This window comes from Carcharhinus amblyrhynchos, chromosome 17 (genome assembly GCF_965287045.1).
Source record: "Carcharhinus amblyrhynchos chromosome 17, sCarAmb.v2.hapA, whole genome shotgun sequence".
Classification (NCBI taxonomy): domain Eukaryota; kingdom Metazoa; phylum Chordata; class Chondrichthyes; order Carcharhiniformes; family Carcharhinidae; genus Carcharhinus; species Carcharhinus amblyrhynchos.
Genome location: NC_137340.1, coordinates 45,963,133 through 45,991,093, shown reverse-complemented (window position 1 = coordinate 45,991,093; position 27,961 = coordinate 45,963,133). Strand labels below are relative to the sequence as shown.

Genomic DNA, 27,961 nt, shown 5'->3' with positions numbered 1-27,961 from the left:
AACAAATGGTGAAATTGGAATTCTCAAAAATCTAATGATTACTGTGAAAACATTGTCATTAAAAATTCATCTGATTCACTAATATCCTTTAGGGAAGGAAATCTGCCATCCTTACCTGGTCTGGTCTGGAATGCTCTAACTATTTAGGAGTTGTGGGTTTTAAACAGAAAGAAATAAGTTTTGGTTTGTACAAAATAACAACAACAGTTTACTGTAGTCATAGCGTCATAGAGGTTTACAGCATGGAAACAAGCCCTTCGGTCCAACTTGTCCATGCCACCCCTTTTTTTAATCACGAAGGTAACCCCAATTACCTGCCTTTGGCCCAAATCCCTCTATCTCCATCTGACCCATATACCTATCTAAATGCTTTTTGTCTTTTTAAAAGACAAAACTGTCTTTTAAAAAGCATTTTTAAAATGCTTTTTAAATGTCTCTACTACCATCTCTGGTAGCTTGTTCCAGATACTCACCACCCACTGTGTAGAAAAATTGCCCCTCTGGACTCTTTTATATCTCTCCCCTTTCACCTTATACCGATGCCCTCTAGTTTTAGACTCCCCTATCTTTGGGAAATGATATTGACTACTTCGCTGATTTATGCCCCTCATTATTTTATAGACCTCTCTAAGATCACCGTTAAGTCACCTATGCTCCAGGGAAAAAAAGTCCCAGTCTATTCAGCTTCCCCTTATAATTCAAACTGTAGGAGATGTACAGGGTAGAGAATGAAACTAAGACACAAACCTGTGAAACACCCCAATTACATCACCATCAAATCATGTGTCTGCTCTTAAGGCAATCATACAACTACTTAAATATATAACAATGTGGTTGACTGTTAAATACTGTCTGAAATGACCTAGCAAGCCAGTCAGTTCAAGGGCAATGAGGGATGGGCAACATACGCAGGCCCAGCCAGCGATGCCCACATTCCATGAATGAATTGAACAAAATAGACAGGCTGGGCTAAATGGTCAATTCCTATGCTATATTTTCTATATATACAACTTGTCCAGCCAGCTGTGCAAGATCTCTGTTCCTGCATTAAATTTAAAATATGCTGTTTAATTCAGGTTCCCCCCCCCCCTTATTTCCCTTTCCAAAATGCAGCAACATATTTTCCATTCTGCATATGGTTAAATACGGAACAACTTATCAGCATAACTAGCTACATTTATCTAATTACACCATCATCTACAAATTTAGACCTTCAATGCAACTGATTGTATTAATTATTTATCAAGCAATGAGCTATATTCATAACGAGTTCACTCAATTAGCTAATAGATTAATCACTTTCATCACCGTTGGGCTAATTTTGCTAAATTTAACTGGAATTCTCTTAAGTTAAATGTGGCTCCCTGTACATTTGTACGCATCGAGATAGATTTTCCTGTACTATTAGGTTGCATGAATGCCCCAGATATAGGAAAATCAGACCGAAAAGAGTTGCCTTGGAGCTGACAGAGTTTCACGAGGGAATGCTCAATTCTGGGTGTAAAGAAGACCATAATATAAAGGAGCAGAATTAGACAATTTGGCCCATTGAGTCTGCTCTGCCATTCAATCAAGGCTGATAAGTTTCTCAACCCCATTCTCCCATCTTTTTCCCTACCTCTGATCCCCTTACCAATCAAGAATCTATCCATCTCTGTCAACAACCTGGCCTCCATAGCCTCCTGTGGCAATGAATTCTACAGGTTCACCATCCCCTGGCTGAAGAAATTCCTCCTCATCCCACATTTAACAGGCCGTCCCATCACACTTTCAGAAGGCTTTCAAAAAGATCTCACATAACAGACTACTGTGTAAAGTTAAAGCACATGAGATTGCAAACAATGTCTTGAGATGGATAGAAAGCTAGTTAGCAGATAGGAAGCAAAGAGTTGGCATAAATGGGTCTTTCTTCTGATTGGCAGTGGGGTTTGCAGGGATCTATGCTAGGATTTCAATTGTTCAGATTATATATTAATGATTTGGAAGAGGGGACTGAATGTATTATTTCCAAATTTGCAGATGATACAAAGTTGGATGGAAGGATGAGCTGTGAGGAGGATGCAAAGATGTTTCGGCGTGACTCGGACAGGCTGAGTGTGTGGGCATGGCAGATTCAGTATAACGTGGATAAATGTGAGGTAGCAATAATAGAAAGTCAGATTATTACTTGAATGGGCGAGAGAGGTGGATACTCAATGAGATCTTGGGGTTCTTATGCATCAGTCACTGAAAGCAAGCGCGCAGGTACAGCAGGCGGTAAAGAAGGCAAATGGTATGTTGGCCTTCATAGTCAGAGGATTTGGGTATGGGGATAGGGATGTTTTGCTACAATTGTATAGGGTGTTGGTGAGGCCACATCCAGAGTATTGTGTGCAGTTTTGGTGTCCTTATCTGAGGAAAGATTTCCTTGCAATAGAAGGAGTACAGCGAAGATTTACCAGGCTGATTCCTGCTATGGCAGTTCTGTCACATAAGGAGAAACTAAGCCAATTAGGAGTATATTCACTAGAGCTTAAAAGAGTGAGAGGGGATCTTACAGAAACATATAAAATTCTAAAACAATTAATCAGGGTTGATTCAGAATGTTGTCGATTGTGCGGGAGTCCAGAACTAGGAGTCATATTTTGAGGATAAGGAGTAAACCTTTTAGAACTCAGGTGAGGAGAAATTTCTTCACCCAGAGAGTGGTGAATGTGTGGAATTCACTACCACTGAAAGTAGTTAAGGCCAAAACATTGTCTGATTTCAAGAAGAAATTAAATACAGCACTTGGGGCTAAAGGGATCAAGGAATATGGGAGGAAGAGGGTATTAGGATATTGAATTCGATGATCAGCCATGAACAAAATGAATGGTGAAGCAGGCTCAAAGGGCTGAATGGTCTACTCCTGATTCCAGTTTCCATGACCCTGATGTAATGGCAATAAAATTCAAGGCCACTGTGTCTACTCAAAAGTAACCAACTTCCCTTATTTAGTAAACACTGGGAGCTTCAGGTTATAGTTTCCAGACCAGATTCCTGATTCAGGGGAATTTTACGATCTGCATCTGGTTTTAGTTATAAGTTGACCAGAAGTCCCAGTATGCTTAGTTCTCAGCCAGAAGAGCCATTTACAGTCACTTCTGCCATTATTGTTGTTAAATCATTATTGCAGTTATTCTTTCTCCTTCTACAACACTAACATGTTTACACCTCCACGTGAGCCCCACTGCAAAGCAAGGAGACAGCTGAAGCTGCTGTATTGCTGGGTAATCAAAGCAATACTTAACCAGCACATTGATCTTGTGGTATGGCAGGATGAGATCAGCATGGGCAGTGAGGTCCAATGTGTGAGTATGGACCCACATGGGAGTTTCTATGAGATTAGTTCAGGCTTTTATTCCAATATTAAAGTTTTATTTTAGAGCTACCAATGAAGTTAAGTCTTTTTTTGATTTGATTTGATTTGATTTATTATTGTTACATGAAAAGTATTGTTTCTTGCATGCTATACAGACAAAACATACCATCCGTAGAGAAGGAAAGGAGAGAGTACAGAATGTAGAGCTACAGTCATAGTTAGGGTGTGGAGAAAGATCAATTTAATGCAAGGTAAATCCATTCAAAAGTCTGACAGCAGCAGGGAAGAAACTGATCTTGAGTCAGTTGGTACGTGACCTTAGACATTTGTACTTTTTTCCCAAAGGAAGAAGGTGGAAGAGAGAGTGTCCGGGGTGTGTGGGGTCCTTAATTATGCTGGCTGCTTTGCCAAGGCAGCGGGAAGTGGAGACAGAGTCAATGGATGGGAAGCTGGTTTGCTTGATGGATTGGGCAACATTCACAATCTTTTGTAGTTCCTTGCAGTCTTGGGTAGAGCAGGAGCCATACCAAGCTGTGATACAACCAGAAAGAATGCTTTCTATGGTGCATCTGTCAAAGTTGGTGAGAGTCCTAACTGACATGCCAAACTTCCTCTGGGAGTGCCACACGACAGTTCCTGCAAGAAGTTTAATTTCGCCCCTGAATATAACGTATCTTAAAACATTGCATAAGTGTGTACAACGCCTATTCTGTACTCAGTAACGGGCACAGCACAAGACAATTTCTAGTCCAAGCTGTCTGCATACTGAACAAATGGCCAATGTGAAAGTTCCTCACACAGCAGTGATGGAGAGATCATCAGCAACTCTCCTACAGAGTCAAAAGTATCTTAAGCTTTAAGGTGCCATCAAGCTTTAAGTTCCTTTGACAAGTATGTGGATGACTTGGACTAGAAATTGTCCCATACTGTGCCTGTTACAGAGTACACACTTATGCCAGGCTTTAAGATGCCTTGTATCTAGGGATGAAATTAGACTTCTTACAGGAACTGTCAAGTTTTGCCCTCGCACTTCACTATCCAATTATTCTCCATCTAATTCAATTTGAGAAGAGTTATCATTCTTCAAATTGCCAAATCATTAGTTTTGGGCCAATTCCACGAATTTAAAATTAAATTGACCTGTTTGTTATCTTTCCAGTGCACTCTAGCTCGGGTCCAGTCACTGTTAATTAAGATGACTCAACCTCTTAAAAGAACAAGACTGCTGGGAATACATGAACTGTAGAAGTTTGCATGTGAATTCTCTAAAAACACAAGCAGGGTTTCGAGGATGTCACAGGTGGGACCAATATCTCACTGAACACATCATTCAATTACTCTGCGCAAATCTAGGTGTCAGCCATCTGTCAGTTTGTCATGTTCTCACCTCTGAGTCACAACATCATGATTTCAGGCTGCATGCCAGAGACTCGGGCCCATAGTCCAGACTGGCATTCACATGCAGCACTGAAGGAGTGCTACACTGTCAGAGGTGCTGTCTTTCAGATGAGACATTAAGCTGGGGCCCCCATCTATCCTTTCAGATGGGTGTGTGAAAGATGCCATTGTGTTATCGGGAGTACACTTCATGGAGATTTTCCCCGGTGTCTTGGCCAATACACATCTCTCACTGAAAGACATCATCTGACCATGATGGTATTGACGTGTGTGGGAACTTTTTGCTACATAACAAAGGACAAAGAATAAAAACAGCCCGGGAAACAGGCCCTTCGGCCCAACGAGCCCGCGCCGCCATCTCACACCACCAGTCCCCCCCTCCACCCATGACCCTTGTCTAATGTTTTATGGCCATCCACATTGAGGGAAACTAATTTAGGGACAATTTATTACTGCCAATCAGCCAAACAGCACATCTTTGGGGTGTGGGAGGAAACCGGAGCACCCAGAGAAAACCCACGCAAGCACGGGGAGAATGCGCAAACTCCCACAGACACTGGCCCAAATCCATGTGTCTGCACAGCAATCAGTGACAGTCACTGAGCTGTCGTCTTGCCCAGTATCTGGTCCAGTTTAGGCACACACTAGAGACATGAAGCACTAGGCCAGTCTTGAACAACCAAGAGCAGCCCAAGTACGACCCATCACGTGTATGCCCCTCGTTGGACACAAGGCGGACCTACTTAAAACCTGTGAATGAAAAGAGAAAAGAAACGTTATTATTGTACCATATCCATTTACCTTACCAGGGACGCCCCAATGCTAATGACCCTTATTTAAAACAATCTTCTATATCCACCCATCTCCAACCCACTCATGTGCCTGTCTAAGTTACTCTTAAATGACTCTAGTGTGTTTGCCTCCACCACCTTACTTGGCAGAGCATTCCATACCCCCACTACTCTCTGTGTGCATTTCACATACAGTGTGATAAAACTAATGATTTGGCAATTTGAAGAACGATAACTCTTCTCAAATTGAATTAGATGGAGAATAATTGCATTTCAAAAGCACCTCATTAGCTGTGCTACACTCTGGGATACATTGAGGCTATGATGGGTGGTATATAAATGCAAGCTCTTTTCTTGGAACATTTTTTAAATTCATTTGTGGGACATGGGTATTGCTGCTGACCAGCCAGCCCAAGTTGCCCTTGAGAAGATAGTGGTGATCCGCCTTCTTGAATCGCTGCAGCTCGCGTGCTATGGGTTGGCACACAATGCCGTTACGGAGGGAATTCCAGGATTTTGACCCAGCGACTGCGAAGGAACGGTGATATATTTCCAAGTCAGGATGGTGAGTAGGGCGGCATAGTGGCACAGTGGTTAGCACTGTTTCCTCACAGCCCCAGGGACGTGTGTTTGATTCCTGGCTTGAGTCACTGTCCGTGTGGAGTTTGCAAATTCTCCCCGTCTCTGTGTGGGTTTCCTCTGGATGCTCCAGGTTCCTCCCACAGTCCAAAGGCATGCTGGTTAGGCGAATTGGCCATGCTAAATTCTCTTTCAGTGTACCCGAACAGGCAACAAAGTGTCGTGACATGGGGATTTTCATAGAAACTTCATTGCAGTGTTAATGTAAGCCTACTTGTGGCTAATAAATAAACTTTACTTTGGATGGGAACTTGCAGGTGATGGTGTTCCCATGTATCTGTTGCCCTTCTAGATGGAAGTGATCATGGGTTTGGAAGGTGCTGTCTAAGGATCTTTGGTGAATTGCTGCAGTGCATCTTGTAGATAGTACACACTGCTACTGTTAAACATCAATGGTGGAGGGAGTGAATGTTTGTGGATGCTTTTTAATTTCCTCTTATCGATTTTCTTCCTCACCTTGCCCTTCGAGGTGCTGACATGCTGGGAAACAAACAAAATGCTCCCTGGTACCTCCATGTGGAACCAAAGGCTACACTGAGGCAAATCAGCTTATATTCAGGCAGTGCTCTTTCTACAATGTTTTAAGATACTTTAGCAGTGGATGTAAAAGAGAGATTGGGAGCAAATCAGGATCTTCACACTCCTGTCCTCACACAACACCCACACCGCCAACCTTCCCTAAACCCGCTGATCCGCTATAGCCCAGGGCAGAGATCAGTTTAAAAAAGTTCATTTATTATTGTCACAAGTAGGCTTACAATTATAAAGTACTGCAATGAAGTCACCGTGAAAATCCCTGAGTTGCCACACTCCAGCGCTTGTTCGGGTACACTGAGAGAGAATTTTAGCATGGCCAATACACCTAACCAGCACGTCTTTCGTGCTGTGGGAGGAAACTGGAGCATCCGGAGGAAACCCATGCAGACACGGGGAGAATGTGTAGACTCTGCACAGACAGTGTTCCAAGCTGGGAATCAAATCCAGGTCCCTAGCGCTGTGAGGCAGCAGTGCCAACCACTCTGCCACCGTGACCACAATAATTAGGAAATCTCACATTGAGGAAGTGTCAGATTCTTTCTCTGCCACAGAGCATAATGTAGCAAGTCGACTGAATAAATCGATACTGGCATTAGATAACAGGGAACTGACGACTCTACCCTCACGCCTACCATTAGCTTCATTGTCACTGCACATCATGACAGCAACTCAAGATTCCCTCCCTTCCCCCAGCTGACAACTTAAATCTTGATCTTTCGCTGAAACCAAGTGCTTAGAGCAGACACGCCGTTAATTGCATTCAAATAAATAATTCAACGTGGGCCGTACCTTGTAATTAACTGGCTCATTGAATAATCAGTTCAGCTTGTGATCAAATGGTTCCTGAGGGGAGAGGGGCAGGGACCCCACAGATTAATTTCCCTCAGCGGCCTGCACTGGGGACCTGTCACCTCTTATTTGTCCTCAGGTTGGGTCAACTGGGCAGGACCTGGTCACTTTATCCACTAAACATTTTCTTGCCTGGAAGTGCCAGGAAATTAACAAGCAGGGGAGGAGAATCAGCAAAACGCAATGAGTGCATCTCCAGATTAATCTTTAAGCTCTGTGCTGCTGGACGCCTGCTTACAGCAGAGCCAGGGTAAGAGCTCATTTGTGCTTTAAAGGACATGCCCTCTGAAAATTAATATGAGTATTTAATTCTAAGCATGTACTTAAGATAGATCTTCACCAAAGAGCTCCAGCAAAGTATTGCTTTCGAATTCATTCTTTCCCCTTCCTGGGAAACGCATGGACAGTAACAGATCCCCAGAAACAGGCTGCCTGCCACTACTCAACTACCCACTCTTCACCTGGGATTGTCCGCAGGCAATTCCACCACAGCAGCATCACACACACACTCCACCTTCATTTGACACTGGAGCACATACCATTCTCAGCATGAATCACTGAACACAGATTGAGGTGAAGAGAAGAAACCTTGGCTAATCATTTTTCCTCAGTAGCCCAGAGAGCAGTTGAAGCCCATCGGTTAACTGCAGATTGAGCAAGGGTTCTGAAACTTGATGGCATGATGGAATTATGTACTTATTCTGATGTGTGGAATGGTGGCACAGTGGTTAGCACTGCTGCCACACTGTGCCAAGGACCTGGGTTCGACTTCAGCCTTGGGTGACCACCTGCGTGGTGTTTACACATTCTCCCTGTGTCTGTGTGGGTTTCCTCCAGGTGCTCCGGTTTCGTCCACAGTCTAAAGGTGAGCAAGTTCGGTGGATTGGCTGCACTAAATTGTTCCTTAATGTCCAAAGGTGTGTAGGTTAGGAAGATTAGAGGGCCGAATACACAGGGTTATGGGGATGGAGCCTGCGTGTGATGATCTGTTGGAAAGTCGGTGCAGACTCGATGGGCCAAATGGCCATTTTTTACACTGTAGGGACTCTATAAATCCTATAGGAATTCTACGTGTGGAATGATGTAATGATATTATTGTGAGAAATGATGTAATGTTGTTTGGAATTACGTGATGATGTAAGAAATTATAATTAATGGGCAATCCTTTGCAGGTCATGTGACTGGGCCAGAACCAATGGAGTGCGAGTGAATGAACCTGTGCCAATCGGGAATGAGGGCATGCATTCCCGGGGCTGGGAGGCTTTAGTTGAAGTCAGAGTGTGGTCAGCTACAGAGCTGTAAAGCTATGCTGTTAAATCCTTAGTTGTACATAGTTCTTCTCAGTCAATAAATCTTTAGTTTGTTACTTGTCACATTGAGTCACTATGATGGTATTGCGTGGAATGATGTAATGGTGCATGGAATGACTGAATGATATAATGATGTTATTGTGTAGAATGGTATTAAACCATTGTCAAGGGCAATGTTTTAATAATGTCCTTATCCTTACAGTGACATCATTCCACAGTTTTGCTGGCAGGCTTTGGGAAGTATATTAATCAAATGCTCATCAATTAGACTCCTTCTTTGTAATATCACCCTTCTCCATTTCCGCTCCATTGCAACTGTTACTGAACCTCTCATCGTTAGACTCAACTATTCCACTGCTCTCCTAGCTAACCTCCCATCACCGCAGCACAGTGGTTAGCACTGCTGCCTCACGGCACCAGGGACCCAGGTTCAATTCCTGGCTTGCATCACTATCTGTACAGAGTCTGCATGTTCTCTCTGTGTCTTTCCTCTGGGTGCCCTGGTTTCATCCCACAGTCCAAAAGACTGGTTAGGTGCATTACTCATGCCAAATTGTTCCCTAGTGTACCCAAACCAGTGCTGGAGTGTGGTGATTGGATGATTTTCACAATAAGTTCATTGCAGTGTTAATGTAAGCCTAGTTGTGACACTAATAAATACACTTTTTATCTTCCATTCTCTGTAAACTTAAACTCATTGGAAACCTGCTGCCCAAGTCCTAACTTGATCCAAACTCTGTTCATCCAGTATTCCTTGGCTTTCTGATCTACATTGGCTCCTGGTCCAACAATGTCTTAACTTTACAATCTCCTCCTTGTTTCCAAATATCTCCCTATCTCTCCAAACTCCTCCAAATTTACAAGCCTCTGAGATGTGAGCTCCTCCAATTTTAACCTCTTTTGGATCTTTGAATACCTTGTGGCTTCACTTGTGGTAGCTGTGCCTTCACCTGTCTATTCTGGATCCTTAGTTCTAGGATTCCTCCACCACCACCACCAGCAGCACTAGCACCATCCATCCACCCCCAGCAGGCCTGCCACTAAACCTCTCTCTGAATGGAGAGAGACAGCAGCACTGTATTGTATCTGGACTCTAAATGCTCAATGATATGCAGGGATGACACATGTTAGGGTTGTGTTCCCTAGGCAAATACTGTGGGTGCTGCAAATTTAAAATGAAAACAGGAAATGCTGGAAATGCTCAGCAGGTCTTGCAGCATCTACTGTGGGAGAGAGAAGGAGAGTCAAAGACTGGAATTTTCTGACCATTCACGCCCCACTGCTGCTGCCAATGAGAATGGAGAATTTGGCACTCAGCCAAATCTCCGTTCGCTGCAGAGGAATGGGAGAATGCTAACTGCAGGTGAGGTTGGAGGATCATAGAAATCTGGCCCTATGTTTCAAATCAATGATCATATTTAACATTAACTCTGTTTCTTTTCCCACAGATGCTGCTAAAACGCCAGGGAGAGGCAGTGGTTTAGCGGTCAATGGACTAGAGACCCAGGGCAATACTCTGACCCTGGTTCAAATCCCATTATAGGTAGATGGCAAAACTGTATTTAAACAAAAGTCTGGAATTAAAAAGCCTAAAATTTAAATGGGGCGATTTAATCATTTTTGTTCAAAATATTAAGGGGAATCAGTAGGGTGGAGTGCAAAATAGGTGGCATTGTGGTAATGTGGACTAGTAATCCACAAACCCAGGCTCATACTCTGAGAATAGGGGCTCAAATCCCACTGTGGCATTTAAAGTCAATTCATAAATCGGAAATATAAAACTAGTCTCAGTAATGGTGACTGTGAAATCATTGTTAATTGTCACAAAGACCCATCTGGTCAGCAATATCCTTCATGAAAGCCCTTTTATCTAGTCTCGCCTACATGTGTGTGACTCCTGGTACAGTATTTTCCTGTCCCATCTGTAATTGTATGGGCAGGACATGAACCATGCAAAGGTCCGTTGATCTCGGGTGGGACTTTGTGGCCTTGGGGCAAGCGCGGCCCGAAAGTCCTCCCCTGATCTTCAGCACTGTGGTTAATTCTTAAATTCCCTCTGAAATGTTTAGTTCAAGGGTATTACAATCCCAGTTGATGTTACTACTTTTGTTTAGAGTCATGGTTGAACAGAGTCAGTGGACTGACAATTAGCAAAATAATTTATTAAACATGAAAAGATTGACTATAATACAATATTTCTTCACCCCATCTATATCTTCACAGATGTACACAGATTTTCAAGGACAACATAAGTTGCAAAATATGCCTTGTACACAGTTCATGTAAAACCAACAGGCCAACAGTGGTCAGACACACTCTGAAATCAAGTGGCAGATGCCACCCAATGTAATGTCTGTGGAATTGTCATCCAATCCCTGCGTCCTCCCGCACCCCCGATGCTTCTCACACTGTGGATCTTACTGGAATTTGACTTCCATTCAAGTGTCCCCAAACTCCACTCTTGAAAAAACAGACCTTGGAATTTTCTCTCAAACAATGCTTTCTCTCAGATAGCTTCAACAAGGATCCACTTCCAGGATTTCAATCTCTCCTTTCAGTATTCCGCTACAACTGATTTCCATGTGCTATCAAGCTTCCACACTATCTCTGAGGTAGCCAGACATGCCAACAGAATACCACTGCTTTACACGCTGTATGAAGGTCTCACCAACCTTAGGATTACTTTAGATGTCTGCCTTTTCTTGAGCCAACTTCATCAGGTCTGAAACTTTCAGCACTGTCTTTAACTGTGTACCTCTCCCTTCCCCTTTCATTGCTTTCTGTGGACAGTATCTTGTTCAGGTTCCAGTTCCTTGTCCCTTTGACTTCAGTTTTCTTGGGACTTCTCTTTTCATTCCCTGCATTTTAGAACTACCTATTCTTTAACTTCTGGAACTTATTCTCAGCCCCTCACTCCATTGTCCTGCTTCTCTGTTTGTAGTTTCTGTGAGAGTTGCTTTTATCTCAGGTGACTGATTCCAGCTGAACCACAAGTGCGAATGCTTTTCAGTGTGGGACTCTGGTTGCTAAGTAACATCCTAGTCTTTTTTAAACCCTATTTGTTTTCACATTGTAAACCCTTTAATTACACTGTGGACAGTTTCAAAAGCAGATACACAGGCACCATTGTTTAACATGAAGCTAACTAAAATTTTAACCCTTTCTTACACAGAAACACAAAATTAAACTTACTTAAAGCTATACCTTATCACTAATACCCAAAAATATAAATTATTTTAAATTATCATTGCATGCTGGGCCAGGGAGATGGCATCTGCTGATGACCTGTTGCGGTGATAGGCGAACTGTAGTGGATCCAGGCAATCTGGGAGGTCGGAATTGATTTGTGCCATGATTAACCTTTCAAAGCACTTACACTTGGGGCACTGAGTGCATGGCTCTCAGAGTCAATGACAGTATATGGCATTTATATGGCACAGCTATGGACAAGCTACAGCCAAGGGGCCACATGCAGTCCATCTGGATTCTGGCTGCAGCCCACGAGACATTTTGTTGACCGTTGCCCACGTGCAGGATTGCCACATTCTGCTGATTTCTGTCTGTAATTTTTTTTCCTGCAGGTATGACTGAAGTGATACACATGTAAAGCAAGGGTAAGTGAAGTGATGCATGTGCTGAAACTCACAACATTGCCCATATAAATGCAAGGTACATTGCTGCTGTTTGTGGTGATACTATCTGCCCTTCTTGCTGACAGGCTTGGGAGGTACATAGCACTCCATGTTATTGAAGTACTCCCCCTAAAAGTGGCGATGACATCTTTATCAATGGATTTTAAAAAAACACACAATTAATTCTTACTTGTCATGGAAATTGAGTTCATTTCAGCTCCACACGTGGCCGATAGGAGGAGAAGGAAATAGTCAGGCTTCTGACTTCAGCAAGCTTTTGCAGGCACTGGGATTCTGGTAGGGCCAACAGGGAGAGGGTAACTCAGCAAGTATTAGTTAGAAAAATAAAACTTAAAAAAAAGCAAATCAGGTAACTCCAATTTTGAAAGTGATTCTGTTCTGGGCTGAAGGCAAAATTGTGTTAATTTCAAGCCAGTTTCAAACATCCTGAGAGAATGTTTGTCAGTTTCATATGGGAAATGTTAGCGTGTGTGGAAGAAACTGCGGAAACTTAGCAAGAGAAAGCAGACGAGTGAGGGAGTTGTCAGATTCCAGGCTTTGAGGAGACTGATTCTGACTTTCACTTACAATGTTAAGGCAGCAGATCGCATGCGGTCTGTAGTCAGTCAAACAGCCCTTCAGAGCACTCCCCCCCCACCCCCGAAACACACCACCCCACCCTCCAGATACCTCCCTCTGACAGAAAAGGGGCTGGGCACTCTACAAACAACTCCTGTTACTGACAGATTCACAGCAAACTGAAGGAAGTGACCGTCCTGTATTCGTTATCGGCTGTGTGTGTGTGTGTGTGTGTGACTTGCTGAAATAATGTACTCAGCCGGGACTTCAGACTAAAGAGCTTGGCTGCTGTAAACTGTGTGTGTGTGTGTGTGTGTGTGAGAGAGAGAGACAGAATTATTGTGCGGGACTTGGAGAGACTGGAAGAAAACTGACCTTGGGAGTGTGTGAAGGCTGCCCACTTGCTCAGGAAGGGGATCAAGTCGAGAGGTTGGTAAGTGGGTAGAGGAGGGGGGATTCTGTACGGGTCGATTCTGTGTCTGCTTCCCTCTTATTGTGAAACTACACAACTCCCTTCCAAGGCCTGAACTGTGTAGACGGCGGGGGAGGTGGGGGGATTGTTGTTGTCGGTGGGAAAGTGACATAATTATTCTGGCAACAGTGGGGCTCGGAGGGAACAGCTGTTTAGCAAATCATGTGCATCAGTCAAGCTTATTCACATTCTGTGTTGTACACACACGGAGTACAGTTCATCATCTCAGCGCAGAAGCCTGTCCCGCATGGAGCTTGCAAAAGACTCAGTTTATAAAGCGGAATGCAACAGCGTTGCTTTGTGACCGCCACTCGGAATAACAGCCCGCAATTAATGTGGTCTGGTCTGGTCTGGCCCCTGGCCAGCCACCCCTCTCCTCCCTGAAAGAGAGAGAGAGGTTCGGGTCACTGCTCTGGAAGAAAACACCAGAATTTCCAGAGGTAAAGACTCCTGATATTTTCTGAGAAAACATTTTGTGTGTGTGAGAGTGAATTAGACTTTGGATTTCAATGTTCAGATGTTTTGTTTTGCCAGTAGTATTTTCTTTCTTTGTTTCTTATACAGTCAATGTGTGCAATAACAGCAAGTAAACTGGACTTGCTTCATAATTAAAAATAAAAACTGACTTGTTTAGCACTGCTAAGGTAAAGCTAGTCTCAGAGGTGGACATTCTTGAGGATTTCCATCTCTGACTATTTCTCACGAGGTGGAAATCTACTGATTTTCGTTGTCCTTTAGTGTGAGACAAATGATCTGCTGTTATATAGAGACTGGAGGTTTGTACAGTGGATTGTACAGGACAATATTATGCTGCCCAAATGGGCCCATGTTTAATCATAGAATTCCTTACAATGTCAAAGGAGGCATTTGGCCCATCGAGTCTGCACCAACAACAGTCCCACCAAGGCTCTATCACTGTAAACCCCTCCCTATATTTACCCTGCTAATCCCCCTGACATTTAGCATCACCCAACCCACACATCTTTGGACTGTGGGAGGAAACCCACGCAGACACGGGGAGAACACGTAGACTCCACGCAGTCACCCAAGGCCAGAATTGAATCATAGAACCCTACAGTGCAGAAAGAGGCCCTTTGGCCCATTGGGTCTGCACTGAACACAATCCCACCCAGACCTGACCCCCATATCCCTATATATTATACCCACAAATCCCATTAACCTACTCATCCCTGGACACTAAGGGACAATTTCTTAGCATGGTCAACCAATCTAACCCGCACATCTTTGGACTGTGGGAAGAAACCGGAGTACCCGGAGGAAACCCACACAGACATGAGGAGAATGTGCAAACTCCATACAGACAGTGGCCCGAGCCGGGAATCGAACCCAGGAACCTGGAGCTGTGAAGCAGCATGCTAATCACTGTGCTACCGTGCCACCCAAACTTGGGTTCCTGGTGCTGAGAGGCAACAGTGCTAACCATTGTGCCACCGTGTCATCCTTAATGTGGCCCACTGCCCTTTTAAGGTTGCCAACTTTTAATTGCAGCACCTCTGGGGCAGCACGGTGATACAGTGTTAGCACTGCTGTCTTACAGCATTAGGGACCCAGGTTTGATTCTCAGCTATCTATGTGGAGTTTGCATGTTCTCCCTGTGTCTGTGTGGGTTTCCTTCAGGTTTTCCAATATCCATCTACAATCTGAAAGATGTGCTGGTTAGGTGTATTGGCCATGCTAAATTCTCTCTGTGTGCCCCAACAGGTGCCAGAGTGTGGCGACTAGGGGATTTTCACAGTAACTTTTCTGATTTCTTCAGTTTGAGGTCATTTATTACTGAGAGACGCTTGCAGATTGGGAGGCGTTTGTTGATGTTCGACAGAAGTTGGTATGAAATTACTACCTTTTTTTAGTATATGTGCGTCAGCTATGGCTCAGTAGGTAGCACTCTCACCTCTGAGTCACAACGCTGTGGCTTCGAGTCACTCTCCAGGACATAAAAGTCAAGGCTGATAGTGCAGTGCTGGGGGTGTGCTACACTGTTGGAGGCGCCATCACTTGGATGAGACATTAAACCATGGCACTGTCCACCCTCCCAGGTGTTTATAAAAGAATTGATGGCAACGTTTCAAACAGGAACAAGGAGATTTGTTCTGACTGATACTTATCTCTGATTCAACAATCTCAAAAAAAAGTTTCTATTTGACTGCAACGCTTCCTTCATTACAAAGTAACCACAATTCAAAAGTACACTGCATGGGGGAGGGGAGGTGTTGGTACAGTGATAATGTCACAGACCACACTTATCCAAAGGTCTAGGCTAATGCCTTTGGGGACATGGGTTCAATTCCCACCACAGCTGCTGGTAGAATTTAAATTCAGTAAATAAAATCTGGAATTGAAAGCTAGTCAGCAATTGCCAGTATGGAACAATCATTATTGGTCATAAAAATCTGCCTGATTCACTTTAGGGCAGGATGCCTGGTCTACATGTGACTCTAGGTCCTTAGCAACATGGTTGACTCTTGACTAGACTGGGCCAACAAGCCAAACAATTGGGAATGAGAAACAAATGCTGATTTTGCCAGTGACTCCAACATCACATGAAAAAAATAAATATAATTAACTGTAAGACATTTTAGGTGTACCCTCTGTGAAAGGTGAGAGTACACTTAAAATGTTTCACAATTAATTTTTTTTAATGTAATTTTTAAAAATGACATAGCCATATGCTCCCTCAAGTCTACACGACCTTTCAATAAAACCATGGTAGAACATTCACATCAACCCCATATGCCTGCCCTACCAGGTGGCACAGTGGCTAGCAGTGTTCACTCACAGTGTCAGGGACCTGCGTTCAATTCCTGGCCTAGGTCTGTGTGGAGTTTGCACTTTCTCCCCGTGTCTGCATGGTTTTTCCTCGGGTTTTCACCCTCAGTCCAAAAGACATGCTGGTTAGGTGCATTGGCCATGCTAAATTGCCCCTTAGTGTAACCAAACAGGCACTGGAGTGTGGCGACTAGGGGAATTTCACAGTAACTTCATTGCAATGTTAATGTAAATCTACTAATGACTAATAAATAAACTTTAAACTTTATGGCTAACACAAGGGGACATAGCTTTAAATTAAGGGGTGGTAATTATAGGATGGATGTCAGAGGTAGGTTCTTTACTCAGAGGGTAGTAAGGTCATGGAATGCCCTGCCTGCAGCAGTTGTGGACTCGCCAACTTTAAGGGCGTTCAAATGGTCAGTGGATAGGCATATGGATAACACTGGAATAGTTTAGGTTCGAGGGTCATTAGATTGGTTCCACTGGTCGGCACAACATCGAGGGCCGAAGGGCCTGTATTGCGCTGTAATGCTCTATGTTTACTTTATCCCTTGATACCCTTAATGCCCAAAGATCTATATCGGTCAACTCAGCATCCAGAGTTTTTTGGATGGAGAATTTCAAAGTTTCACAATCCTCTGTGTGACGGAACCCCTCACATCTCACCATTAAGTCATCGACCTCTTATCCTGAGACAATGACCCTTAGTTTGAGACTCTGCAGTTAGGGAAACAATGCGTTAGTGCCTACGCTATTAAGCCCTCTTAAGAAACTTATACGTTTCAATGACATCACATCTTATTCTTTGGAAACTGAAGAATATGGGCCACCATACCTCTAGCGATGATGTGGAGATACCGGCATTGGACTGGGGTGAGCACAGTAAGAAGTCTCACAACACCAGCTTTTGGAGCGCTGCTCCTTCATCAGGGCTTGCCTGATAAAGGGCAGTGCTGTGAAAGCTCATGATTCCAAATAAACCTGTTGGACTTTAGCCTGATCATAAGAGTCATAGAGATTTAGATCATAGAAACAGACCCTTCGGCCCAACTTGTCCATGCTGCCCTTTTTTAAAACCCCGAAGCTAGTCCCAATTGGCCGCATTTGGCCCATATCCCTCTATACCCATCGTACCCATGTAACTGTCTAAATGCTTTTTAAAAGACAAAATTGTATCTGCCTCCACTACTACTTCCAGCAACTTGTTCCAGGCACTCACCACCCTCTGTATGATAAAATTGCCCCTCTGGACACTGTTGTATCTCTCTTTTCTTACCTTAAACCTATGCCCTCTAGTTTTAGACTCCCCCACCTTTGGTCTTGACCATCTAAATGATCTGTGCCCCTCATTATTTTATAGACCTCTATAAGATCTCCCTCAGCCTTCTACACTCCAGAGGAAAAAGCCCCAGTCTATCCAGCCTCTCCTTATAACTTAAACCATCAAATCCCAGTAGCATCCTAGTAAATCTTTTCTGCACTCTTTCTAGTTTAATAGTATCCTCTCTATAATAGAATGACCAGAACTGTGCACAATATTCCAAGTGTGGCCTCACCAATGTCTTGTACAATTTGAACAAGGCATTCCAACTCCTTTATTCAATGTTCTGACCAATGAAACCAAGCATGCTGAATGCCTTCTTCACCACTCTGTCCACCTGTGACTCCACTTTCAAGGAGCTATGAATCTGTAGCCCTAAATCTCTTTGTTCTGTAACTCTCCCCAACACCCTACCCATTAACTGGGTAAATCCTGCCCTGATTCAACCTCCAAAATACATCACCTTGCATTTATCTAAATTAAACTCCATCTGCCTTTCGTCAGCCCACTGGCCCAACTGATCAAGATCCCGTTGCAATCGGAGATAACTTTCTTCACTGTCCAATATGCCACCAATCTTGGTGTCATCTGCAAACTCACTAACCATGCCTCCTATCTTCTCATCCAAATCATTAATCTAAATGACAAAACAGTGGACTCAGCACCGACCCCCGAGGCACAGGGTCACAAACTGGTCTTAGGCCTCCAGTTTGAAAAACAACCCTCATTTTGAGAGTTCTCACTATGCCTTAGTGAAACAGGGATGGACTATACAGTTTTGCTTTAGCACCTAAGCTGACACATCAGTACACCACTGAGGAAGATTTTGGAAATGATAATTCATGAAACCAAACCTGCACATTCTGGTAGCCTAGGTTAAGGTTAATAATCTCATGGCACTATAGTCAAAGAATAACAGAGATTTCTTCCAACAGTCTTCACTTAAAACCTAACAGCTAAACGAGATTAACTGATTATTCATTGCAGTGCTGCATGTGGTATCTTTGCATGGAGTAGCTACCATAATAACAGTAATTCTTTAAGATGTTTTGAGATGAGATAGAGTATCATCAGTATAATTAGCTTCTTGTGGAGACAAGCGTTGTATCATGCATTGCTGCTAAGGTGAGGCTGTGTCCATTTAAAGCGACAAAGTCTGCTTGTTATTAAGCACAGCAAGAAGTCTCACAACACCAGGTTAGAATCCAACCAGTTTATTTGATAGTAATCTCACAAGGTGAGTGGAACCTTCCACATACCTGATGAAGGAACACCGTTTCCGAAAGCTTATGAGATTACTATCAAATAAACTGGTTGGACTCTAATCTGGTGTTGTGAGACTTCTTATTGTGTTTACCCCAGTCCAACGCTGGCATCTCCACATCATGTTATTAAGCAAACACTGGTTTAGTTCATAGCAGGTTATGAGCATGCAGATACTCTGGCTCTGATACTTTGCATGACTGCTGAGTTCCGATCTTGCTATGCCCTACTTTTAGAAGTGAAATTTATGTGACGCAGAACAAAAACAGGAGTGGACCATTCAGCCTCTCACTCCAGCTCTGTCATTCAATCACTACTCCATCTACTCGCTTGTGCTCCATATTCTGGGGTGCCCCCATCTAACTGAAAATCCATCTCTGCTTTGAATTTTTCAATTGACCCCCAGGGAGAGAGTTCCAAGTCCACAAGTACTTGTATGAATAAATGTTTTCAGACATGGAGGACCTGGTTCTAATATCAAGTTCATGTCCCCTTGTTCTGGACACTTTTCCCACAGAGGAAGTAGTTACTCTCCATCTGACCTATCAATTATTTTAATCATCATAAATACTTCAATTAAATCACCCCTTTAATCTTCTATACACCAGGGAAAGTCAGCTATAAAGGGAAAGTTAGATGTAAGGGCGTTTGTGTTTATGGATAAATATGGATAGCTATTATTCATCTAGAAGCTGTATTCCTCGTGGAGTTGTAGTGTTGTTATTTTCCTTCTACTGTGTGTGTTTGTTACGTAATGATGGCCACTGCACTCGGATTCCAAACCCTTGAGAATTGTCCTGGAATCTCCAGTAATTAAACATTCCAGGACACTGCTGTGTCCAACCAGGAACCAACCACTGGGGGATTAAATTGAAGATTTTTGAAAAGCATTTCCATTAAATTGAAAAATGAAAGTATTGGAGATGGAAAAGGAGCCATTTGACCAACAGTCAAGAAATGTGCAGTGGAACCTGTACCAATCCAATTGAAAGGTGGTAGGTTGCAGGAATGGATAAACCAGATGGCTAGTGGTGAGAGTCTGGGTTGAGTTGGTCAAAGGTGTCCACAGAATCCTTTCAGCAGAAGGAGGCTACTCAGCCCATTGCCTCTGCATCAACCACAGTCCCACCAAGTACCGATCCCCAGAACCCCATGCATTTACCCTAGCTAGTCTCCCTGACACTAAGGGGCAATTTAGCATGGCCAATCTCCCTAACTGCACATCTTTGGGCTGTCGGAGAGAACTCACGCAGACACGGGGAGAACGTGCAAACTCCGCACAGACAGTGACCCAAGCTGGGAATCGAACCCAGGTCCCTGGCGCTGAGAGGCAGCAGTACTAATCACTCTACCACCGTGGCACCCATTTGTGTTGTGATGAAATCTCTAGGAATGTGTTGGAGCTGGCAACCCTACATTACCCTCAGAAGCAGTTTGCCATTGGAAGCAAATGAGTTCTTTTTTGTGACTGCTGGAAGCTAAGCACATGCCATGTTTCACACTCGCCACTCTTCCACACGCCCTGGCCAAAGTTTTATCATTCATATTCCCCAAAAACAGGAAGAACAAAAGAACATTACATATTCCTCTGTTAGGGTGCTGTATACAAACCTCAAAATGTATTATAAAGTAGATTAGAATCATAGAATCCTACAGTGCAGAAGGAGGCCATTCAGCCCATCGAGCCTGCACCGACAACAATCCCATACAGGCCCTATATCCCTAACTCCACATATTTAGCTTGCTGGTCCCCTTGACATGAACGAACAATTTAGCTTAGTGAATACACCCAACCCACACATCTTTGGGGTATGGGAGGAAACTGGAGTACCCGGAGGAAACCCACGCAGACACGAGGAGAATGTACAAAATCTACACAGACAGTGACCCAAACCAGGAATTGAACGCAGGTCCCTGGTGCTGTGAGGTAGCAGTGCTAACCACTGTGCACTGTGCTGCCCAGACCTCAACAATTTTTTTTTATTTTTGGCATAAATATGCGAAGTGGATGCTACGTTCCAGGAGTAATTCCACTGACAAATGAAGGGTCATTTCATCAAAACAGACTTTATTCATAACACAATTCAAGTATAACGCTAACAAAATGAAGTAGTTTGACTCTTAACCAACAAAATATCTTTAAACATGAAAAGAAACAACTCTTAATTTCGTACTTAGACTACACGATATAGGAGGAGTATAAGGCCATTTGGCGCATCGAGTCTGTTCCACCATTCAATCATGGCTGACAAGTTTCTCAACCCCATTCTCCCACCTTTTCCCCGTAACCTTTGATCCCCTTACCAATCAAGAGCATATCTATCTCTGTCTTAAATATACTCAATGACCTGGCCTCCACAACCTTCTGTGGCAATGAATTCCATGAATTCACCACCTCTGGCTGAAGAAATTCCCCCTTGTCGTGGTTCTAAAAGGTCTTTCCTTTATTCTGAGGCTGTGCCCTCGTATCCTAGTCTCGCTTACTAAAGGAAACATCTTTCCCATGTCCACTCCATCCAGAGAGATAGAAACTCATGAACTCCAGGCCTTGCGGTATTCTACAAGTTTCAGAACTTATCACTATTTCAGTTCCAATTAACCAATATTTCTCTTGTAGATTCAAAACACACTTTAAATAAAGTTAGCAAACACAAATATACTTGCTCTGACTTGGTAACAGCCTTGGAATTTTCAGAGAGGATTTGATTTTTCAGAGCAGCCTCCAGACTTCTACCTTTAACCAGCCCCAGTCAGCAACTCACATTTAAAATGAAAATGAAAAAAATCTGTTTTGCTCTTCCCATTAACTTAATATCACATGGCTCTTTATATGTAGTCTGAAATCGCAGAACTTACGTAAGCAAAGATACATTAACTCTGTAAAGCAACACATTCCTAACTAAAATGTTTAAAGTTTATTCGTTAGTGTCACAAGTCAGCTTATATTAACACTGCAATGAAATTACTCTGAAAATCCCTCTGTGGCCACACTCCAGCACCTGTTCAGGTACATTGAGGGAGAATTTAGCGTGGCAAATTCACCTAACCTGCACATCCATTGGACTGTGGGAGGAAACCGGAGCAAACCCACGCAGACACAGGGAGGAGGTGCAGTGACCCAAGCTGGGAATCAAACCCAGGTCTCTGGTACTGTAAGGCAGCAGCATTAACTACTGTGCTACCGTGCTGCTCTGCTATTATCCAGCTTTCTCAGCATCTGCTGTGTTCCCTGCAGGCAAACTGACTGCCTGTAGAAAAACACTGAATCTTAAAGCAAACATAAAATATATGCATACACAGTATCATCATCACACCTCAACAAAGGACATCATTTACACAGAAGAAAGTGATCTCTTTCTGTGGGTTGCTTCACTTATAGATGAGATATTAACAGAGCCTTTATTGTCTTCAATGGATAGAAAGAGAAATGGCAATATTTGAAGAAGAATTCTCTCTTGAGTCCTAGAGAATATTTAGCCATCAACAAAAATCACTAGACTAGATTGTCTGGTCATCGTCTCATTGTTGTTTGTGGGAGTTTGCGTTACTGGGAGATATTTTTAATTCATTCATGGAATATGGGCATCGCTGACTGGGCCAGCGTTCGTTGATCATCCCTAATTTCCCCTGAACTTAATCGTTCACAAGGCAATTTTGGAGGGCAGTTAAGAGTCATCCACATTGCTGTGGGTCCGGAGACACACGTAGGCCAGACCAAGTCAAGGTGGCAGATTTCTTTCCCTAAAGGAAGGTTGCCAAAGGGTGTCAGTGAACCAGATAGGTTTTCCAACAATCGACAATGGTTTTGTGGTTATTATTAGACTTTTAATTCCAGTATTTTATTAAATTCAAAGTTCACCTGCCATGGTGGGATTTGAATCCAGATATCCAAAACATTAGTCAGGGTCTCCAGATTATTAGTCTTGTGACAATTCCACTATGCCACTATCTCCCTGCCCTGTTTCCTACATTATAGCAGTGACTACACTTCAAAAATACTTGGTAAGCTTTGGAATTTACTCCTGAACCTCTCAACCTCTGTAACTTGTCCTAATATCTCCTTACATGGTTTGGTGACAAATGTTTGTTTGGTAACTCTCTTGAACATAGCTTTTGCTATGTTAATGGTGCTATATAGATGCAAGTTGTTGTTACTTGGTTGCAAAGCCCTGCGTTTGTGAAGATGCAAATTCCATGGTTCCATGGGTGGTTTTCCTGGAACAAGTAACCAGCCTGTTGCCAGAGGCTACCACTTCACATCGAGCATGGCCAACTAAGGACTCTCCCACTCTTATCACCTGCCAGAAGCATAGTGGAAGAATTAGGGTGGCACAATGGTTAGCACTGTTGTCTCACAGCTCCAGAGACCTGGGATCAGTTCCGGCCTCGGGTAACTATCTATATGGAGATTGTACATTTCCCCCATGTCTGTGTGGGTTTCCTCCCACAGTCCAAAGATGTGCAGGTCAGATGGATTGGCCATACTGAATTTCCCCTTGGTGCCCCAAGATGTGTAGATTTGGGGGATAGGTGGGGTAAATATTTTGGGTTATCGGTATAGGGTCTGAGTAAGGTGCTCTGGTAGAGAGTAGTGCAGACTCAATGGGCCAAATGGGCTCCTTCTGCACTGCAGTGATTCTATGAACTTACGGGTCCATTATCAGTCATTTTGGCCAGGTTATGCAAGTATTTTCCACAGCCATCAAGTCCTGGAATCTGGAACTTCTGGCTCAGAGGGACACCACCCACTGCATCATAAGACCTTTCTCCCCAGCTGAGCACAGTGCATTGGGAAATGAGTGGATGGGCACAGTTGTGGTTAGCAATGTAACATAACTGCTTTCACTGATCGCCTTGACTCTGCTACAGGTTTAAGGTTTAGAAACAATACCCTTTCATCTAAATTATTTGACAGAGTTTGTCTATGTTTCTAAACAGCGGCGTATACTGCAGCCTATCAAAATACACCGCTACGCATTGGCATGTAAAAGTCCTGAGGTGACAGATAGCGAACAAAATTTGCAGATAATACAAGACTTGGAAGTAATGGGGAGGAAATTGGTAGACTTCAAATAGGACATAGGCTGGTGGGATGGTCTGTATCAGATTAAATTTAATGCAGGGAAGTGTGAAGTAATACATTTTGGGAGGAAGAATAAGAGGAGGTAATATAAGCTAAAGGGTACAATTCTAAAGGGTGTGCAGGAGGCAGAGGGACCTGGGGATATATTGTTGAAGGTGGCAGGATTGGTAGAGAAAGTGTTTGAAAGGGGAGACAGAACCCTGGGATTTATAAAGTAAGGTTTATTTATTAATCACAAGTAGGCTTACTGCAGTGAAGTTACTGTGAAAATCCTCTAGTTGACACACACTGGCGCCTGTTTGGGTGACACTGAGGAAGAATTTAGCATGGCCGATGCACCTAACCAGCACATCTTTCAGACTGTGGGAGGAAACCAGAACACCCGGAGGAAACCCATGCAGACACGGAGAGAATGTGCAAACACCACACAGGCAGTGACTCAAGCCGGGAATCAAACCTGGGTCCCTGGTGCTGTGAGACAGCAGTGCTAACCATTGTGCCACCATGCCGCCCCTATTGATAACAGCAAAGAGAACAAAAGCAAATGCAAATAAGTTATGATGAACCTTTATAAAACGTTGGTTCACCCTCAGTTGGAGTATTGTGTTCAGGTCTGCCTACTGCAGTTTAGGCAGGATGTGAAGGCAGCAGAAAAAGGAAGGGGATTAGAGACTTCAGTTACATGGATAGATTGGAGAAGCTGCAGTTATTCTTCTTGGCGACCTTAAGATTGAGGGCAGATTTAATAGAGGTGTTCAAGATCACAAGGGACCTAAATAGAGTAGAGAGAGAAACTCTGTCAATGAGGGAACGATTGAAAACCAGAGAAAAGTAGACCCAATGGCAACAAAAGGAAATTGTTTTTTACGCGGTGAGTGGTTAGTGTCTGAGTCACACTGCCCGATGGAGGTACTTTCAATCATGGCTGTCAAAAGGGAATTGGATAAGCACTTCATAAAATCCCTACAGTGCAGGAGGAGGCCATTTGGCCCATAGAATCTGCACTGACAACAATCCTACCCAGGCTTTATCCCCATAACCCCACATATTTAGCCCGCTAATCCCTCTAACCTACGCATTTCGGACACCAAGAGGCAATTTAGCGCGGCCAGTGCACCTAACCTGCACACTTTTGGATTGTGGGAGGAAATCAGAGCACATGGAAGAAACCCATGCAGACATGGGGAGAATGTGCAAACTCCATACAGACAGTGACCCAAACTCGGAATTGAATCCAGGTCCCTGGATCTGTGAGGCAGCAGTGCTAACCACTGTGCCACATTGCTGCCCATTTAGAGCCATGACATGTTGGGTTTTGGAGAGAGTGGGGGAATGGAGCTGACTGAGTTGCTTTTGCAGAGAGCTGGCATGGGCTGCCTTTGGTCAAACAGTGGCATCCTCAGCTGTAACCATTCTCTGACTGTGATTTCCTTTGAAGGATGAAATTCAGGTGTCCCAAGAATGGAGAGGCTAAAAAATGATCCCCACGGGCTTTTCAGCCTTTCCTGATTGGCAATACAAACTCTGACAACACCTGCCTTTATGAACATGGCCACTCAGGTGAAGAGGTGTCCAGGCTCTCATAAATCCATTTCAGCTTACACAACAATATTGGACCTGGCATAGGCAGAGGAAGATCCCATTATCATCAAGTTAGAATCCTACAGTGCAGAAGGAGGCCATTCGGCCCATCGAGCCTACACTGACAACAATCCCACCCAGACCCTATCCCCGTGACCACATATATCCCTCTGATATTCCCCCCAACATTAAGGAGCAATTTGGCATGGCCAATCAACCTAACCTGCACATTTTTGGGCTGTTGGAAGAAACTGGAGCACCCAGAGGAAAACCACGCAGACACGGGGAGAACATGCAAACTCCACATAGACAGAGACCCAAACTACTGCACTGTAGAGATTCTATGATTCTAAGGAGTGTTAATTTAGGTTGAATTGGATAAAGATGGACTGAATGGCCTTCCTCATCCTGTAATTCTCTTGTGAGAACTTGCATTGTGAAATACAGATTCATTCTGCTGAGGGAAGGGGATAAACATTGAGCTGAATAGAGAAATAAATAGACGTAATCTGTCCCTGTTAAGAAAATAACAAACAACGTTTTTATTGACTGTTTTGCCAGAGAATGACAAGAGGATTTTTTTTTATTTGACTTTCCCACACATTGTTAGATGGTATGTATTTGATTACTTGTTCATTAATATTGATGGGGCCCTTGCTCAGATACAGCTATCCTACTCCCCCCTTTAATAAAACCAAGAACACAAGCAGATGGCAAGCGTGTGCACCTCTTTTTTTTGTAATTTTTGCCGTTGCCAATTTTCTGGATATTCCATTACCAGGAATTTCCTGTTCCGTGGGTGGGTGATGCCTTGTCGCCTGCCAGCAGGTTAGGGAAGCAAAGCTTAACCTGTGCCATTGAGTTTCCAGTCTCTGTAGAGAAGTGAGTCCAAGGGTAGTGCTCTCTTTTGTCACCCCCACCTACGTACAACCTCCAGAAAATATAATTTAGAGATTCCACTATTCAGTTTTACCCTATGCTTCCTGGCAAGGTTTCGGCTGACGATTCACAAAATTTGAACAAGAAATGAAGACTTGTCAAAAAAAGAGACATTAACTCACCATTGCTGGCTTGTGTGGGAACTTGTTTTGTGGAAAAGAGTTGTCATGTTTGCCTACCAAAACAGAAATTGTTCCTCAGATTCACTAGGTCATTGTTTTGGGCTGCTCTGGGATGTATGAAGGTTTTTTTGCTTTATTAAAATCTTCTTAAAGTTTATTTATTAGTGTCGCAAGTTGACTTGCATTTAACACTGCAATGTATATATTATGTACACCATACATATGTGTATTAAATCCATAAGACACAGGAGCAGAAATAGGCCATTTGGCCCATTCGTAGAATCATAGAATCCCTACAGTGCAGAAGGAGGCCATTTGGCCCATCAAGCCTGCACTGACAACAATCCCACCCAGACCCTATCCCCGTAACCCTGCTAATCCACTGACACTAAGGGACAATTTAACATGGTCAATCAACCCAGCCTACACGTCAATGAGATTATGACCAATCTGATGTGATAATCCTCAACTCCTACTTTATTGCCGCTGATTCCCTTACTTATTAAATATCTATCTATCTCAGCCTTAAACATACTTAGTGACCCAGCTCCGGTAAAGAATTCCACGGATTCACTACCCTCTGAGAGAAGAAATTCCTCCTCATCTCTGTTTTAAATGAGCGATCCCTTATTCTGAGATTTTGCTCTCGGGTCCTAGACTCTCCCATAAGAGGAGCGTGTACCCTCAGCATCCATCCTGTGAAGTCCCCCAGATAATCCTGTAAGTCTCAGTTAGGTCACCTCTCATTTTTTAAAACTCCAGTGAGACAGGCCCAACACTACTCAATCTCTCCTCATAAGAAAATCCCTCCATACCTGGGATCAACCAAGTGAATCTTCTCCGAACTGCCTCCAATGCCACTATATCTTTCCCTATTTACATCAGTGGGGACAAAGTAGAAATGATCGAGAGCTTCAAGTTTTTAGGTGTCCGGATCACCAACAACTGTCCTGGTCCCCCCCATGCCAGCAGTATAGTTAAGAAATGACGTGGAGTTGGATTGGGGTGGGCACAGTAAGAAGTCACCAGATTAAAGTCCAATCAGTTTATTTGATAACACGAGATTTTGGAGCGCTGCTCCTTCATCAGGTGAAGGGACATACTCTCTTCTACCTTCTTCCGTTGGGAAAAGGGTGCAAAAATCTGAGGACATATATCAACCGACTCAAGAACGGCTTCTTCCCGTGCTGCTATCAGACTTTTGAATGGACCTACCTCGCGTTAAGTTGATTTTTCCCTATACCCTAACTGTGACTGTAACACTATATTCTGCACCATCTCCTTTCCTTCTCTATGAATAGTATGCAATAAACAG

At 43.5% G+C, this 27,961-nt stretch overlaps 1 protein-coding gene across 4 annotated transcripts in view; it reads left to right on the top strand.

The window, feature by feature from the left end:
- Positions 1-13,255: 13,255 nt before the first annotated feature.
- The window catches only part of LOC145354485 (leucine zipper putative tumor suppressor 2 homolog), a 191,632-nt gene continuing 176,926 nt past the window's right edge, over positions 13,256-27,961 (top strand). For 3 of the 4 annotated variants that reach the window (XM_080205886.1, XM_080205884.1, XM_080205885.1), the window contains exon 1: positions 13,256-13,508. The gene's annotated coding sequence lies outside the window, so the exon portion shown is untranslated. Of the gene's footprint in view, positions 13,509-13,915; positions 13,988-27,961 lie in introns of those variants that run through there. The other variant, XM_080205887.1, reaches the window with a different exon arrangement.